The sequence below is a fragment of the Emydura macquarii genome, unplaced genomic scaffold (assembly GCF_026122565.2).
Source record: "Emydura macquarii macquarii isolate MOO-44397 ecotype Brisbane River unplaced genomic scaffold, CSIRO-AGI_Emac_v2 contig_1027, whole genome shotgun sequence".
NCBI classification, from domain to species: domain Eukaryota; kingdom Metazoa; phylum Chordata; order Testudines; family Chelidae; genus Emydura; species Emydura macquarii.
Genome location: NW_027131164.1, coordinates 3,129,030 through 3,145,747, shown reverse-complemented (window position 1 = coordinate 3,145,747; position 16,718 = coordinate 3,129,030).

Sequence of the window (16,718 nt, the reverse complement as noted above, 5' to 3'; positions counted from 1 at the left end):
AGAACTGGACCCTAAAGCATTAAAATAAAAATCTGCAGAAGGAGACATTTGTCCAAAGTCATGTATCAAGTCAATGGAAGAGTTCAGAATAGAACCCGGGTCTGCTGAAGCCCTGTCGCCCATAATATTTGTGGGACCATGTTGCCTTCTAAAGAGGCCTATTTATAATCAACCACATTAAGAAGGAATGGGAATATAAACCTCTCTCCTTAGCTATGCATGCATATCTTTAAATGTAATCATAAAAATTGATAAAGAAAGAAAAGGACATGTTCAGTACACATATTTAACTAACAAAAGGGGACAGAACTTTGTCCTCACTCCTCAGCCAGTATGGTTCTGTTTTTGGAAAATTTGAGAGGGGGGGAAATGTACCATTGTGCAAGCATGATGTATCTTTAACACCATATCCAATGGGTACTGCATAATGAGGGTTGCATATTAGTCACATGATTTGAAACTTTTATGAATGATTGTTACTACCTTTAACTATTTTGCTTAGCCTATCAGCTATCATGGATTTGTTATCTATTAGCAGTTTGCACACACATCTGACAGCTTTTCCTTATTCTTTTTTACACATGTATGTAGTAAGCGGCCATTTTACATAAGATACTACTGCCCCTTTGGCCTGTGCTGTTAAACAATATGCAGGGCCTTCCAAGATTGTTTCTGTTACAAGGAGTAATTGATGATCCAAGCAAGTCTTTTCCTTGGTTAATTGTGTTCATTTACAAAGGAAGGGACAAGGTCTGGTTTCCCTGAACACAGTTGAAACAGATAACAGCAGGCAGGTTCTTTGCTTAGAAATCCCCAAGCCTGCCTGTCAAGTATCCAAGAAGATTTGTCTCTGCTCCTTCACACATGATTAGCACACTCATAACTTCTTCTCTTGCTGGCTGCTTGCTTTTCTTCTATTCTCTAACACATACAAAGCTTCTCAAACAATCCCCTAGCCCACACATTTTCAGCCACTCCCAGGGAAACCCCTCAGATTATGTAGTTTAGGCCTACTCAGTCTTCATCATGTACCACAGTGCCTTGGGCAGTAGCCTCATATTGTTTCCAGCTATTACCACAAAGAGGCATTTAATTCCTCTTACATTTAACCTGAAATAAGGTGATTAGCACACCCATCAGCTTTGAAGAGATCTGTCATTGTCTATAGATCAAAGACCTGCTTGATGGCAGCTAACCTTCCAGCATAATAGTATCTTCGACCCTCATTAGTACTTCTCTGAGGCATTCGCAAACCAATCAGAAAAATACTTATGCATCTCACTGCTGTTCACTGCAGTGACACAAACATTGTGGGGAAAATAGACCCTCTTCTTTCATTAGCCAAATGGCATTAAGTAAACATATATTCATAGATTTTAAATCCTGAAGGGGCCATTTAGTCATCAAGTCTGATCTCCTGATTAACATAGGCCATAGAATTTCACATAACAATTCCTGTGTCAAGCCTACGTCTTGTGGATCAGCTAAAGAACTTTTTTTTTTAAATCTTGAACAAGCATGTATATAATAATGGCTGCATGCACAGGGAAACAAAGGGAAATGGTGAGATTATTGCCCTTATTGGTATGTTGAGTGCACTCTAAGTTTTCTATAGTGCTTACACAGCATAGTAATAGGTGTCAAATGTTCAGGGCAACTGCACCCATATTCCTCTCCTGTGGCCCATTAAGGGCACCTATTTTAGGGTTATGGTTTCCAGCCACTACCCCTCTTGAGTGGAACCCCGTGTCTCACTCCCTCCTGACCAGAGATTTTAAGGCAGCACAGCTCCCTGCCTTACGCTGCAATATTCCCAGCAAGTCAGACTGCATAAGCAGGCCAGTGCCTATACTTTGCTTCCTCTCGGAGGGCTATAACCCATGTCTTGCCAACAGTTATAAGTTACTACACAGTTCCTTCTAAGCAAGTACATTTGTTCTTAATGTAAAAGCATTGCAGATAAAACATAAAAATCAATAAAAGTTCCTACACACATGCTAAAAAGCTTACCAGAGATCAACCTCTCTTCCAATTTCAACCTAGGGCTCTGGTAAGTTTTACCCCTTTAAAACCCACAACTGGATTTTCCCTGTGGTTAGATCCAGAATCAGAAAAGAGACTGGGCAGATCAGTTATATTTTATGAAACTCCTACTTTGTCTTTGGCTTTCTATAATAGGTAATCAGCAGACAATGCCCCTCTCCTCAGGGCATAACTTTGAAAGGCTCTGGTTTTGCATTACCAGATTTTGGGAATTTGCATTAACTTCTTCCTAGCAATTCCACAGGAAATCCACTTCATGCTTATTGCCCCAAAAGTCCATACTTTCCTGGCACATTTTCAATATAGTCTTTTGAATTTCCAGGTGTTACATCTGTCACATCTTCCTTCTAGGGAGATTAGCTACAATCTTGGCCCAAAATAATACATAAACTTAATACAATAAGATCTTTCAGGGATATTGCAGGAATATTGCCACATCTGTCATAATAGATTTCTTAAATACAAGCTAAAAATTAGGAAAAAGTAGATTTTGAATGGTTAGTTCACAAAATGTACTAAAAATTTGAATTTGTAGGAAAATGCCCCAGAAAATTACATTGTTATTTGCAGTTGTTGTTGCTGTGTTGGTCCTGGGATATGAGAGAGATAAGAGGGGTCAGGTAATAATCTTTTATTGGACCAATGTCTATTGGTAGAAGGGACAAGCTTTGAAACTTCACTGAGGCTTGGTCTACACTGGCAGCGGAAGTCGGTGGGAGGATACGCTTGCTACATTACGTAGCTTGCATATCTCCCATTGACATACCTATGTTTATATAGCACAGCATTTTCACTGCGCTATGTTGACGGGAGATGTCCTCTCGTCAATGCAGCCTTACTCCTATCGGGGAGGTGGATTAAGGGAGTTGACCAGAGAACGCTTTCCACAGACCCGCTCAATCAATGCTGTTGCACTGATCCCTGCTCCCAAGGCAGTGAAGATATACACTGAAGGAAACCAGTGTCCAAGCTAATACAAAGGAAAACAGATTGTTAAGCACATGTCGCTGAAGACCATTTAATATGAAGTGGGCATTAACACCTCCAGCAGACTCATCTTTTGACACCTTTCAGATCCACAGGTCCTGCACATGCTTATCACACGCAGTGTAAGTCATCCAGTACAGCAAATGCCGCAACAACAACTATGGGGGTGGAACCAGACAATCACTGTGTTCCTGAATGAACTCACACAGAAAAATAATAAAAGATAAAACATCTTATCACCTATGAAGAAACATTTTCCACAACTGATCTGACCTTTCCGTCCTTGTCCTCAAAGGAAACCTGCACAATATCTTCAAAAGACAAGCCTAGGAATTTAAATTTGTAACTCTGATGGACACGAAAAGTCACAGATTTAACAGAGACAATGGTTTTACGGCCCATTACAAAATTTGTAACACACCCTGTTGCCTAGTAACCGTGCATTGTTCTATGACTACAGAGGCATTAATTGCCCACCTCATTTTAAGTGGACTCATATAACATATGTGAACCCCTTACCCTTAATCTATCCCACCTTTTATTTAGCTTGGACACTTTGGCTTCCTTCTCCATCCAGACCTGAGGAAGAGCTCTATGGAGCTCAAAAGCTTGTCCCCTTCCACCAACAGAAGTTGGTTCAATAAAAGATATTACCTTATCCACCTTGTCACTCAAAAAGATTAAAGGAATTTTTTAAAATCCATACAATTTAACAGGGAAACTGCAGTTTTTGGACAAACTGTTTTCACAAAAAAAAAATTCAGCTTTTGGTTAAAAAAACAATAGTTTTAGGGTTCTGAAAGCTGAAAAGTTTTAACCAGAGTAAACTTGGTTTTCATATTTTTTTTTAATTTTTCAATGAAATATCTTCTAAAATGAAAATCTTACACAAAATGTATTTAGTCATTGTCAAAAAGTGTTTCAAATTTTTTGACCAGCTTTACTAAAATCCAAACATACAGCTATATTAAATGCAATAAGAATACTTTACTAGTATATGTTCTTTTTATCAAACTATCTTGAACTGTTTAAAACATTAATTAATTACACCTCAAAACATCTTACAAATCTCAGAATCAAATGAGTCACTTAATAGGGATAGGAATACCCATATCCTAATTTTAAACTAATGCTCAGATTTCACATTGAAGTGTACATTTAAAAATGCACAGACAGTTAAATAGATAAAAGCTACCAGTGAAGTCCTTGCCCCATTGAAATCAATGGGACTTTTGTCACTGACTTCAATGGAGCCAGGATTTTACCTTCCAAATTCTCCCATGCATTAGACACACACCTTCACCCACCACAACTAACGACATTAACAAAAAGTTTTTAATATTTTTAAAATTCCTAGTTTCAACTAAATTTCATGTCCGTTTGAAATGGATTGGCAGCTTGCAAAGTGTGGATTATCTGTCCACTTCCTGTAGTTGACAAAGCAAATCATAACAAGTAAAGTTAAATGTGTGAATAAAATACAAGGAAAAAAATGTAGTAACAACTAATAAGATGCCAAGGAAATTTCTGTATTTAAACTAGACATCTGTGCCCTATTTTTAAATGTTCATCTTTGTAAGTGATTCAGCACATTTCCCCCAATCTCCTGTCAGTGTACACATATTTTCAGTCCTTTTGGCTTTAACACCTTCCCTGCTGAATATGTATATTAGCATTTGCTGATAGTACATCTTTCACTTTAAAACCTATTCGCGTGGATAAACTAAAATATAAATTCATGATGTATCATTTCTCAATTTATAAAAATGGCCCATTTTTCACCTTTAACAAACCACAAGGAAAACTGGTTCTTCATAACTTGCATGGGTAATTTAAAAATATGATATAAGAAACTAGATGGTTCAGGCATATTAATAAGTAATGAGATACAGAGTTTTTCACTTCTAGCTTGCCAGTTCTCATCAATCTATAAATTTCTAACTCAACAGACACCAATATCTAGGGCAGTGGTTTCTCAACCTATTTAATACTGTGGGCCTCATATGCAGCTCACCATGTGTTATGTGGACCATATCTACACAATATATATACTACCTGTATGGACCTGAGGATGGGCCGCAGCTGCGTGTTGATTGGGCTGCAAGTGGCACTTGTGTTGAGAAGCGCTGAGTTAGGATCACCACCATCCTAGTTTGAACTAAGAAAGCAAAACCCTTCCTGAATAGTGAAAGAAATTCAAAAAGCATCCAAAGGATCCCCTGAAATTCAAAGATGAGGAGGGAAAAGCTGTTGTCTGTTTATTTGGATGGAAGAAAGAAGGAGAAATATTTAGAATACATAGTTGCAGATACAGGAATCACTGGGTGAAATTTTATTACCTGTTTTATGAAGGAGGTTAGACTAGATGCTCATAATGGTCCCTTCTGGCCTTAAAGTCTATTAAACTGTGTGTCATTTGAAATAAAAAAAGAGCTGAGCTCAAGAAGTTTGATGAATATGTCAACCCAAAAGCTAACCTCAAATTGATGTGCTATACATTTTAAAACAAAGTGCAAGATCCAAGTGTCTGTGGATTAATTAAAGTTGTGACTGTGAACGTGAAATGATTCAAGGCAGGATAGCGTTCGCAACAAATTCACCAAAAGTTCATGAAACGTTCATAAATCAGGGATCTAAACTTGATTTGAATAAATCACTAGACAGTCCTAGAACACACGAAAAGGCACAATCCCGGAACATACCTATGTGTAAAGAGGAGGTAGTGTATGGAATAACAAAGAATCAGTTTGCTTTCACGCTTCCACAAAACTAGAAATGATTTTTTCCAAATGAGAAGACTACCAACCTGTAAGCAAAGGGGAAGTTTGCGGCAAATGTCGAAGAATGCCCATGCCAAATGAGGATCCAGCAATAGCACAGTTGTTATAAATGTGTTATATATGTAATAAATAAAATTATGCAAATGAATGGGTTTAAATTTAGTACAATTTGGGTCCTACCTATGGTAATACGTTGAAAAAATTATTTTGCTAACACAATCAACTAGAATGTGTAATGCTACTTAGCGTCACCAGATGGTGCTATAACCAGTGATTGAATTAGAGAATCCTAGTACTGAAAGGGACCTCCAGAAGACATCTAGTCTAGTCCCCTGCCCTTATGGCAGGACTAAGTAATATCTACACCATCCTTGACAGGTGTTGGTCTAACCTGCTCTTAAATTTCCAATGATGGAGATTCCACAACCTCCCTAGACAATTTATTCCAGTGCTTAACTACCCTGAAAGTTAGGAAGCTTTTCCTAATGTCCAACCTACACCACCCTTGCTGCCCCTGGCTTCTTAGCCCATCCTCAGAGGATAAAGACAACAATTTTTCTCCCTCCTTCTTGCACCAACCTTTTATGTGCTTGAAAACTGTTCTCATGTCCTCTCTCTGTCTTCTGTTCTCCAGACTAAACAAACCCAGTCTTTTCAATCTTCCCTCATAGGTCATGTTTTCTAGACCTTTAATATTTTTTGTTACTCTTCTCTGGAATTTCTCCAATTTGTCCACATCTTTCCTGAAATTTGGTGCCCGGAACTGGACACAATACTATAGCTGAGGCCTAATCAACGTAGAGTAGAGCAGAAGAATTACTTCTCATGTTTTGCTTACAACACTCCTGCTAATAAATCCCAGAATAATGTTTGATTTATTTGCAACAGTGTTACACTGTTAACTCATATTTAGCTTGCGGTCCACTATGGCCACCAGATCCCTTTACTTCTTCCTATGTAGTCATTTTCCATTTTGTATATATGCAACTGATTTTTCCTTCCTAAGCGGAGTACTTTGCATTTGCCCTTTTTTAATTTCATCCTCCATTTCTCCAGTTTGTACAGAAAATTTTGAATTTTAATCCTATCCTCCAAAGTACTTGCAACCCTGCCAGTTTGGTATCATCTGGAAACTTCATAAGTGTACTTTATATGCCATTATCTAAATAATTGATGAAGATATTGAACAGAACCAGACCCAAAACTTTTCCCTGTGGGGCCCCATTCGATATGCCCTTCTGGTTTGACTTTGAACTACTGATTACAATTCTCTGGGAATAGTTTTCCAACCAGTTATGCACCCACTTTATAGTAGTTCCATGTAGGTTGTATTTCCCTAGTTTATTTATGAGGTCATATGAGACAGTATCAAAGCCATACTAAAGTCAAGATATACCATATCTACTGCTTCCCACCATGGACAAGACTTGTTACCCAGTCAAAGAACACTATTAGGTTGATTTGACATGATTTGTTCTTGACAAATCCATGCTGATGTTACTTATCACTTTATTATCTTCTAGGTGTTTGCAAATAGATTGCATGATTATTTGCTCCATTATCTTTCAGGGTTCTGAAGTTAAGCTGTCTGGTCTGTAATTACCTGGGTTATCCTTATTTTCCTTTTTACAGATTGGCACTATATTTGCCCTTTTCTAGTCCTCTGGAATCTCTCCCAGCTTCCATGATTTTTTGAAGATAATCGCTAGTGTCTCAGACCCGGTCTACACTGGTGACTTAGGTTGACGTAAAGTCACTTACGTCAACCTCTGTACATCTGCATCTACACTGGCACTACTGTTAAGTCGAATTAAGTCGAGGCAAAAGTCGACTTAATAAGACTATCTCTGCAAGTGGCATAGTGCATAATTCAAATTTGTTAGTTCAATTTAGTGTCAGTGTAGACACAACTTCACTTAAATCAACTTAATTGCCCTCCGGGAGGTATCCCACAATGCCCCATATTGACTGCTCTGGTTACCTTGTTATTTTTCTTTCATTCTGTAGAAACCTCGGTCTTGGTCCCACCCTCAAGAAATGCTGTGGAAAGACTATCACAGATTAGAAAGAGGAAAAAACAAACAAACCAGAGATGACATGTTCGGTGAGATCATGAATGCCTCAACGGCTGCAGAGATAGAGCTCAGAGGGTGGCAGTTGACCTTGTCCCAGAATATGGACATGGACATGGAGAGTTGCAAAGAAATGACGGAACATGTTCGCAGTACCACACAGGAGATGCTGCGAATCATGCAGGACGAGGCAGACATGCTGCGGTGGCTTGTGGAGCTTCAGGAGGAGTGGAGGCTGGACAGAGTCCCGCTGCAGCCCCTCCATAATGCTCCTCAACCGAGGGCTTTGCTTCCTTGCCCCTTCCCCGCCCCCAAGAGGTCTCGGAGGAGACTGGCCAGGGTGGAGGCGAGCAGAAAGCAGTGGCTGACACGTTGACAGCTGGCCAGCAAGCTACCACCCTACCCCTTGAAAGAGTGAATGTATAATCTCTCCCTTCCCCCATGACTGAATGTTCATAAATAAAAATTTGCATCATTTCAACACGTTTCTTTATTAAGTCATATCTTGTTCTGGAGTGATTTGGCAGGTACAGATATCGATTGGGGGGAGGGGGGGATGTTCACCAAAGGCAAACATCATACAGGAACAGAAATCACTGCTGCATCTCATTGCAGAACCTGGTTTTCAAAGCTTCCCTAATGCAAAGTGCTACGTGGTTAGCTTTCAGCATAGTGCTGGTATCTGGCTGCTCATAATTGGCGGCCAATCTTTCTGCCTTCACAGCCCAACCCTGGGGGAACCTCTCACCCTTCACTTCATACACATTATGAAGAACACAGCATGCAGATATCAGAGAAGGGAGGTTCTTCCCAGTCATGTCCAGCCTAGTGAGGAGACTCCCCCACCTACCCTTTAAACGCCCAAAGGCACATTCTACAACCGTTCTGCAACTGCTTAACCTGTTATTAAAACACTCCTTGTTGCTGTCAAGGTGACAGGTGTACGGCTTCATTAGCCAAGGGAGCAAGGGGTAAGCTGCATCCCCCAGAATCACTATGGGCATTTCCACACCCCCAATGTGAATTTTTTGGTTGGGGAAAAGAAGTGCCCACCTGCATACTAGAGAACAGCCCCAAATTACGAAATACGCACGCGTCATGCACCTTCCCAGACCACTCCACATAGACAATGGAAAAGTACCCCTTGCAGTTTATGTATTCGGTTGCTAGGTGGGCAGGTGCTAAGATAGGGATGTGCGTCCCATCAATGGCTCCCCTGCAGTTTGGGAACCCCATCATGGCATCATGGCAAACCCCTCCATTATGTCCTGCACATTTCCCAAAGTCACTATCCTTCGTAGCAAAAGTCAATTGATGGCCCTGCATACATGAATCACTGCAATGCCCACTGTAGATTTACCGACTCCGAATTGATTCCCAACCGAGCAGTAACAGTCGGGGGTTGTCAGCTTCCAGAGAGTGATGGCGACTCTCTTCTCCACCGTCAGAGCTTGTCTCAAGCGAGTATTCATGCGCTTCAGGGACGGGGCCAGCTCCGAGCACAGTTCCATGAAAGTTGCCTTTCACATATGAAAGTTTTGCAGGCACTGGTCATCATCCCACAGCTGAACAACGATGTGATCCCACCAGTCTGTGCCTGTTTTCCTGGACCAGAACCGGCGCTTCATGGACTGCAGATGATTCGTTACAGCCTGCAGCAATCGGGAATTGTTCTGCTCAATGGCTTGTAGCAGGGCAGGTTTGGTGGAATCGCTGCTGTGTGTGCTTCGGCTTCTTGCTCTACTTCGAAAATACTCGATGATAAGCTGTGATATATTTGTGATGCTCACAATAATGGAGCCAGCTCATTTCTGCACTATGTCTCTGCAGCAATGGCGAGCGCGGGGAGTAAAAAAAGGTGCAAAAATACTTTTCCTATTTGTTTGGGGGAAGAAGGGAGGGGGAAGCAGCGTTGCATCATGGGACGATGACACTCATCCCAACAGCCACCGCGGCTAGTTGCACTGTGGGATAGCTACCCACGCTGCACTGCTTTGAAAGTCAAAATAAGCGTGGTGAGTGTGGATGTATGAGACACATGCAAACAGCATAGTGTGTACACACTGCTGCGACTTCTAAAAATCAGCTGCTGAAAGTTGACTTAAAGTAAGTCGACTTCCCTCGGCAGTGTAGACATGGCCTCAGATATCTCCTCAGACAGCTCCTTCAGTATTCTAGAATGTGTTTCATCAGGCCCTGATGACATGAAGACATCTAACCTGTCTAAGTAATTTTTAACTTGTTTATTTCCTATTTTATCCTCTGATCCTACGTCATTTTCACTGACATTCACTATGTTACTATGTTAGACGTCCAACTGCTACTAACCTTTTCAGTGAAAACAAACAAAAAAGTCATTTAGCACTTCTGCCATTTCCACATTTTCTATTATTGTTTTTCCCCCCTCATTATGTAATGGACCTATCCTGTCCTTGGTCTTCCTCTTACTTCTAATGTAACTGTAGAATGTTTTCTTGTTACCCTTTATATCTCTAGCCAGTTTAATCTGTTTTGTGTCTTGGCCTTTCTAATTTTGTCCTTATATACTTGTGTTATTTGTTTATATTCATCCTTTTTAATTTGACCTAGTTTCCACTTCTGGTAGGAGTCTTTTTCTGAGCTTCAGATCATTGAATATCTCCTGGTTAAGTCAGGGTTGTCTCTTGCCATAGTTCCTGTCTTTCCTATGCAGTGGGATAGTTTGTTCTTGTTCCCTTAATAATGTGTCTTTGGAAAACTGCCAACTCTCTTGAAATGTTTTTTCCCTACAACTTACTTCCCATGGGTTCTCAGCTATCAACTCCCTGAATTTGTGAAGTCTGCTTTCTTGAAATCCATTATCTCTAGTGTGCTGTTTTCCCTCCTACGATTCCTTGGAATCATGAACTTCATCATTTTATGATCACTTTCACCCAAGCTGCCTTCCACTTTCAAATTCTCAACCAGTTCATCCCTATTTGGCAAAATCAAATCTAGAACAGCCTCTCCCCTAATAGCTTTCTCCACCTTCATCTAAAATTCTGCTAAACTAAATGCCTTGCCAGTTAGATTTTGGAGAATGCTAGCTGTCAGTTGTGATGCAATTCTTTTTAAAAGCCAAATATTATATCAGGAAACTTTGTTTCATAGAATCATAGAAGATTAGGTTGGGAGGGACCTCAGGAGGTCATCTAGTCCAACCCCCTGTTCAAAGCAGGACCAACCACAACTAAATCATCCCAGACAAGACATTGTCAAGCCACACCTTAAAAACCTCTAAGGGTGGAGATTCCACCACCTCCCTAGGTAACTCATTCCAGTGCTTCACCACCCTCCTAATGAAAAACGTTTTTCCCAGTATCCAACCTAGACCTGCCCCTCTGCAACTTGAGGCAATTGCTCTTAGTTCTGTACTCTGCTACCACTGAAAACAGCCTAGTTCCATCCTTCCTGGAACCCCCTTTCACATAGTTAAAGGCTGCTATCAAATCCCCCCTCATTCTTCCCTTCTGCAGACTAAACAAGCCTAGTTCCCTCAGCCTCTCCTCATAAGTCCTGTGCTCCAGCCCCCTAATAATTTTTGTTGCCCTCCGCTGGACTCTTTCCAATTTGTCCACATCCTTTCTGTAGTGGGGGGGCCAAAACTGGACACAGTACTCCAAATGTGGCCTCACCAGTGCCAAATACAGGGGAATAATCACTTCCCTCCATATGCTGGCAATGCTTCTACTAATGCAGCCTTATATGTCATTAGTCTTCTTGGCAATAAGGGTACACTGTTGGCTCATATTCTCATTTCCTGTCTGCATCTCTCTAAATGAAATGATTAGTAGAGCTGTTGCCTACAAGATATACCCACTACAGTTCAGTGAATAATTGATTTGTTTGGTTTGGTGGTCATGCTGAAAAAGGCCAAAAAACCAAAAAAATTCTTCACTTCAAACCCAAAACTGATTTTTCTTTTTTCATTTTTGGGTTTTATTGCTGAAATGAAAAAAAAAAAAAAATTCAGGTCAGCTAAAACAAGCTGAACATTATTTTGAAACAATGCTTTGAAATTCAATGTAAATTCAAACTGACATTTTAAAAATAAATCTCATTTTGAAATCAATGTGAAACATCTGCTTTGAGAATATCAATGCAAAAAAATTCAGTATTTCCAGGGGGAAAAAAATGTTGGTTTTTTTTTAATACAACTATTCATCAAATTTGACCTGAATTTATAGATAGTTTCAATGCCCCCCCAAAGGCATTTATTATTTACTGAAAACATTTTTGCTCAGTTCCAATACCTACACAAGCACATAATATTGCTATACTATACCTGATTTGAGGCCCAATCTTCAATTAGTTGGTGGTCTCAATCAAGTTCTTAGTGAACAGATGTCCACAGAACAATCAGCTGCAACGTTCACCACTAACTGGCACTCGTGTGTTGACCTTCACAGTACATAGACTTCAGGAAATTACCCCATCTACAGGTGGTGCTGTCGGTTAGGTTTGCAGCATACTGGTAAGACATTGCAGGGAAGATTGCAATGCCACTGTTTTGTGAAAAGTCAATATTCATCAAGGTATTTAAGCACATGAATAACTCCAAGTGTGTGACTAGTCCCATGAAAATCAATGGGTTTACTTATGTGGTTAAAGTTAAGCATGTGCTTAAGTACATTGCAGCTTCACAGAGCTTGCAGACTCCAGGTATGTCAGAATGGCATCTTTAGCAAAGTAACATGAAAAGAATTTTTAAAAGAAGATAAAAAACAAAAATAAATATAACCTAGTTCTCCTGTGAATCAGACTTGACCTAGCTCATCTTAACATACTCCCTCTTAAGGTTTGGAGGGTTAAAAGAACATAATACAAAACACAAAGTATTCTTTGGGATTCTTTATTCTTTCAGTGTCACAAGAGTAACATAACTGAAATTGAAGTACCAGTATAAAGACCTCCACAGCACAGCAAATGTAAGTGGTAGACAAAAAATACCCGTAAACAATTTTACATTGAACTATCACTATTTTTGCTCTAGAAGAGTTTTATTGTATTAAGCTTTTTATGGAGAAAGTTGAAATATAAGGATTAAGACTAAAAGGTACAGATTTAATTGGATAGAAAGTGATATAATAAGACAAATCTCATCAAAGCTGGAACCCCCATAAACTGAATTTTTATTGTTGATGCTACTGTGGGAAGGCTCTTTATGTTTGTTTTGTTCATACTCTGGAAAAAATTTCCAATGGAAAGTTTATATTTACTCTCCCTTTTTTAGATTCACTTCGTTGTTACAGGAATAGCTTGTGTTTGTCTACTAGAAGATGTTTAGAGTTGGCTTAAATCACTGAAAAGATACAATTAGGGAGGCTAATTGTATTGCTGAAAACAATAATTAGGCTTTTTCTTCTCTCACTGCTTTCTGTTTCTTGTTTTGGTCCCTTTATTGTTCAAGCAGAGGTAAGAATTCAGATCAAAGAGGCTGCAAATCTCAGAAGTGAGGATTTACTGCCTATCTAAGTAAGGCACATTCTATAACTGATACAATAATGGTTCCTACTTTGTCATCTTCTAAGCTTGAATGGATGCCATTTGATTTCCATATCTCATAATTTGAGACTTATAATTTGTACAGAAAAATGAAACTGTTGCAAGGTTCTCATCAATTTGATGATAAACGTGATTAGTCACTTCCTTGAAATACTTTATTAAATTTTGCCAGGGGGAAGAAATCTGCCCCAAATTATAATTTTAGATCTTAGAAGTTGTGTATTTGTCAGTTTAGACTTGGTGTCATGGAATACACAGGAGCTATGTTATGAAACACCATTGCTTCATAAATTAGCATAGATAGTGGATAGTGAAGGACTGAAATAACCCTGTGCGCAGGTTTCTTTCTATAAGATTGTGACCATACCTCACGGGGCTGTAGTTCATTCAGATTTTGAGACATAGAGTTTTTCTCTCCAGAGTATTTGGGAAGTTACTATAGGGTTTTAAGTATAATCATAGATAGGTACAAATCAAACCTGAATAGACAAATAAATTCAGATCTCAATCCTCTGATCAGACATTTATCTTCTCCAGAGGGTCTTAGATCACTCTCCAGGGCCCTACCTGGCATCTAGAAAACTTCCTCAGCACAGCAAACCTCAAACATTTGGAAGTCCCTCATAGGCTAACATTAGTGCTAATGAGATTTTTGTAATGAATTCATAATAATACATTTCACTTTTATAGTTACTTTTTTGCAAAGACCTCTAAGAATCTTACAAACATTAATTAATTCAGCCTCACCCCTGTGAAGTGGGCATCACCATCCCCTCTTCACATATGAGTGAATTAAGATGTAAAAGGATAGCAACTTGCCCAAGTTCACATAGTGAGTCTGTGACAGATGTTGTCAAGTGCATCTGTGTGTATTCTTTCAGTGTATTCTTGTACAGGTTGGTTCAATCAAAACATCTCTATCCTTTGCACTGTCATATTGAAATTATCTTTAGAAGAGGTCAATGTGTCCTTATTTTTAGGGAGTGTGCTTGTACTATCATTGATATCAGGGTGTTCTGGTACCTTTCTGAAATGTGTTTGCCTAAAATATTCTATGCCTATTCTTAGGAATGTGTGTGTTTTTTGCAATACCAGTTGTTCTTGTCAGTTTCTGTGAACTTGCAAGCAGGTTCACAGCCTGACTTCTAACTTTGCTTTAAAACAGCAGGGCCCAACTATTACTTTAGCTTGGGCCTTAGGCCTCATACCAGGCCTGTTATACTAGGCCTCATGTGTCAGGCTCTTACTTTCTACTACAACAGAATCCAAAACAAAACCAAGGAATCCTGATGCCCAGACTCATGATTTAACATGACAAGGCTCAATCATAGACAATTCCTCAGGTGGTGTAAATCACCATAGCTCTATGAAGTTAAAGCAGCTACACTGACTTATACCAACTGAGGATCTGGCCCACAATGTGAGAACCTACACTACTATTTATTAGTATAACAACTATAACTAAAGGCCTCATTCAAGATCATTGTGCTAAGTGCTGTACAAACACACATGAAGACACAATATTATAGAGCTTATAAGCAAAGTTTGGTGGCAAATCAGTGTTGCGATGAGCACATATTTTCTTACTTCTATCCCTTCTTTTCTTTTAATTTTTTTTTTACTTTTATTAACACTAGGAATTACCCTCAGATCACCTTTTTTAAAATGTATTTATTTATTCTACTGGTCACTGATCAGATGTTAGATAATACTGAAATCAAGAACAGGTTAGACAAACACTTGTCAAGGTTGGTCTAGATAATACTTAGACCTGCCTCAATGCACAGGACTGGACTAGATGGCCTATATCCCTTCCAATCCTACATGTCTAGGATTATATGAATTCAACTAATTAGGAGACCCAAACTGATTCTGAACTGATGATCTACTGCTGAAAGGTTTTGTAATCTCTTTCCAATCCATTGTATAGTTTTGGACAGTGATTAAAATAGACTGAAGCAGGAGAGAGAGCTCTTACTGCACCAGACAGAAGAGAAGAGGATATTTCTCCTACTCAAACAGGTTCATATTATTGATTAGCAGTGTAGAAAACCTCTTGAAAGGCTGATATTGATGTTCTACCCACCCTTCGCCCCCTCCCTCCCCCCCCCACCCCCTCCCCCCACACACACACTGCAAAGGTAGATATTGGCCTCCAGGCCCATCCTATTGCTTTGTGTTAGTCTTCTGTTTCCAATGTTGCAATTCTATAGGGACTCAGGAAGATTGTTCTAATCAAGTAAAAACAGTGGATTCAGAGTAAGTTTGGGAGGTAAAAAATTAGGTGTGTCAACTGATCTGGATATAGTGGGGGTGTGACAATCCAGACTAGTGAGGGTCTGTGTCAACCCTGCCCTGCCACTTTGGGTGCCTTACAAAGTCCTGCTATAGTAGCTCACACTTGGGCAGCTCACAAATAGCCTTTCCAGCATGCAAGCCACGCCCTGAGTGTCTCTGTGTAACTGCAGCCTGTCAGTCAGGCTCTGGCTCTCACCCGCCTTGGTTATACTGCAGGTTGTCCCCAAACATACCTCCAATCCCATTTCTTCCCCCAGAAATATATGCCCTCTCTTGGACAGTACAAATATATTAAGTCTGTTATTTCATTAAAGGAATAATACTCCAGCTTGTTATCTTAAATAGTTACCGAGACAGTTAAACACACTGGATTAGATAAAATAGTAAAACAAGTTTATTAGTTACAAGGACAGATAAAACTCTTACTAGTATATGCTTAAAAAACTAACTTAGTTGCAAATCAAACGTACTTTCTCTTCACATGTGCCAGCAGATTACTGATCAATCTTTCAGGTCAGGACTCCTGTCCCAGAGTCCAACAGTTGTTTCCTCTTGTCTTTCCAGGTGCAGAGAATGATGGGGGCAGGGGTACCTTGGGATGGTTCCCTCCTTTTTATTGTTTCATTCCCCCTCTTGAAAAACATTTCCAGCTGAGACCCAGGAGACAAAGACTCTATGTGGAAGGATATTCTCTGCTGTTTCCCCTCCCCCACCTATTCAATCTTCCTTTGTTTTCCATCCCTGCTTGATGACTCTGTTTACCACTTAAATGCAAATAAAGGCAAACACGCATTCCTTTCTTTGTTTAAGACAGACTTGACTTCTGCCTAGGCAGGGCTATGGGGTTTGGAACATGGGTTAATATCATATAGGGGAATCTTATAACTTAATATACAATGTTGCCACACATATTTACCAGGACAATAATGATCAGCAAATTATGAAATTTCAAATGATACCTTATAAGGCACACCTTCTACAAAGATTATTATAATAGTGTGTATGGTATGAATAC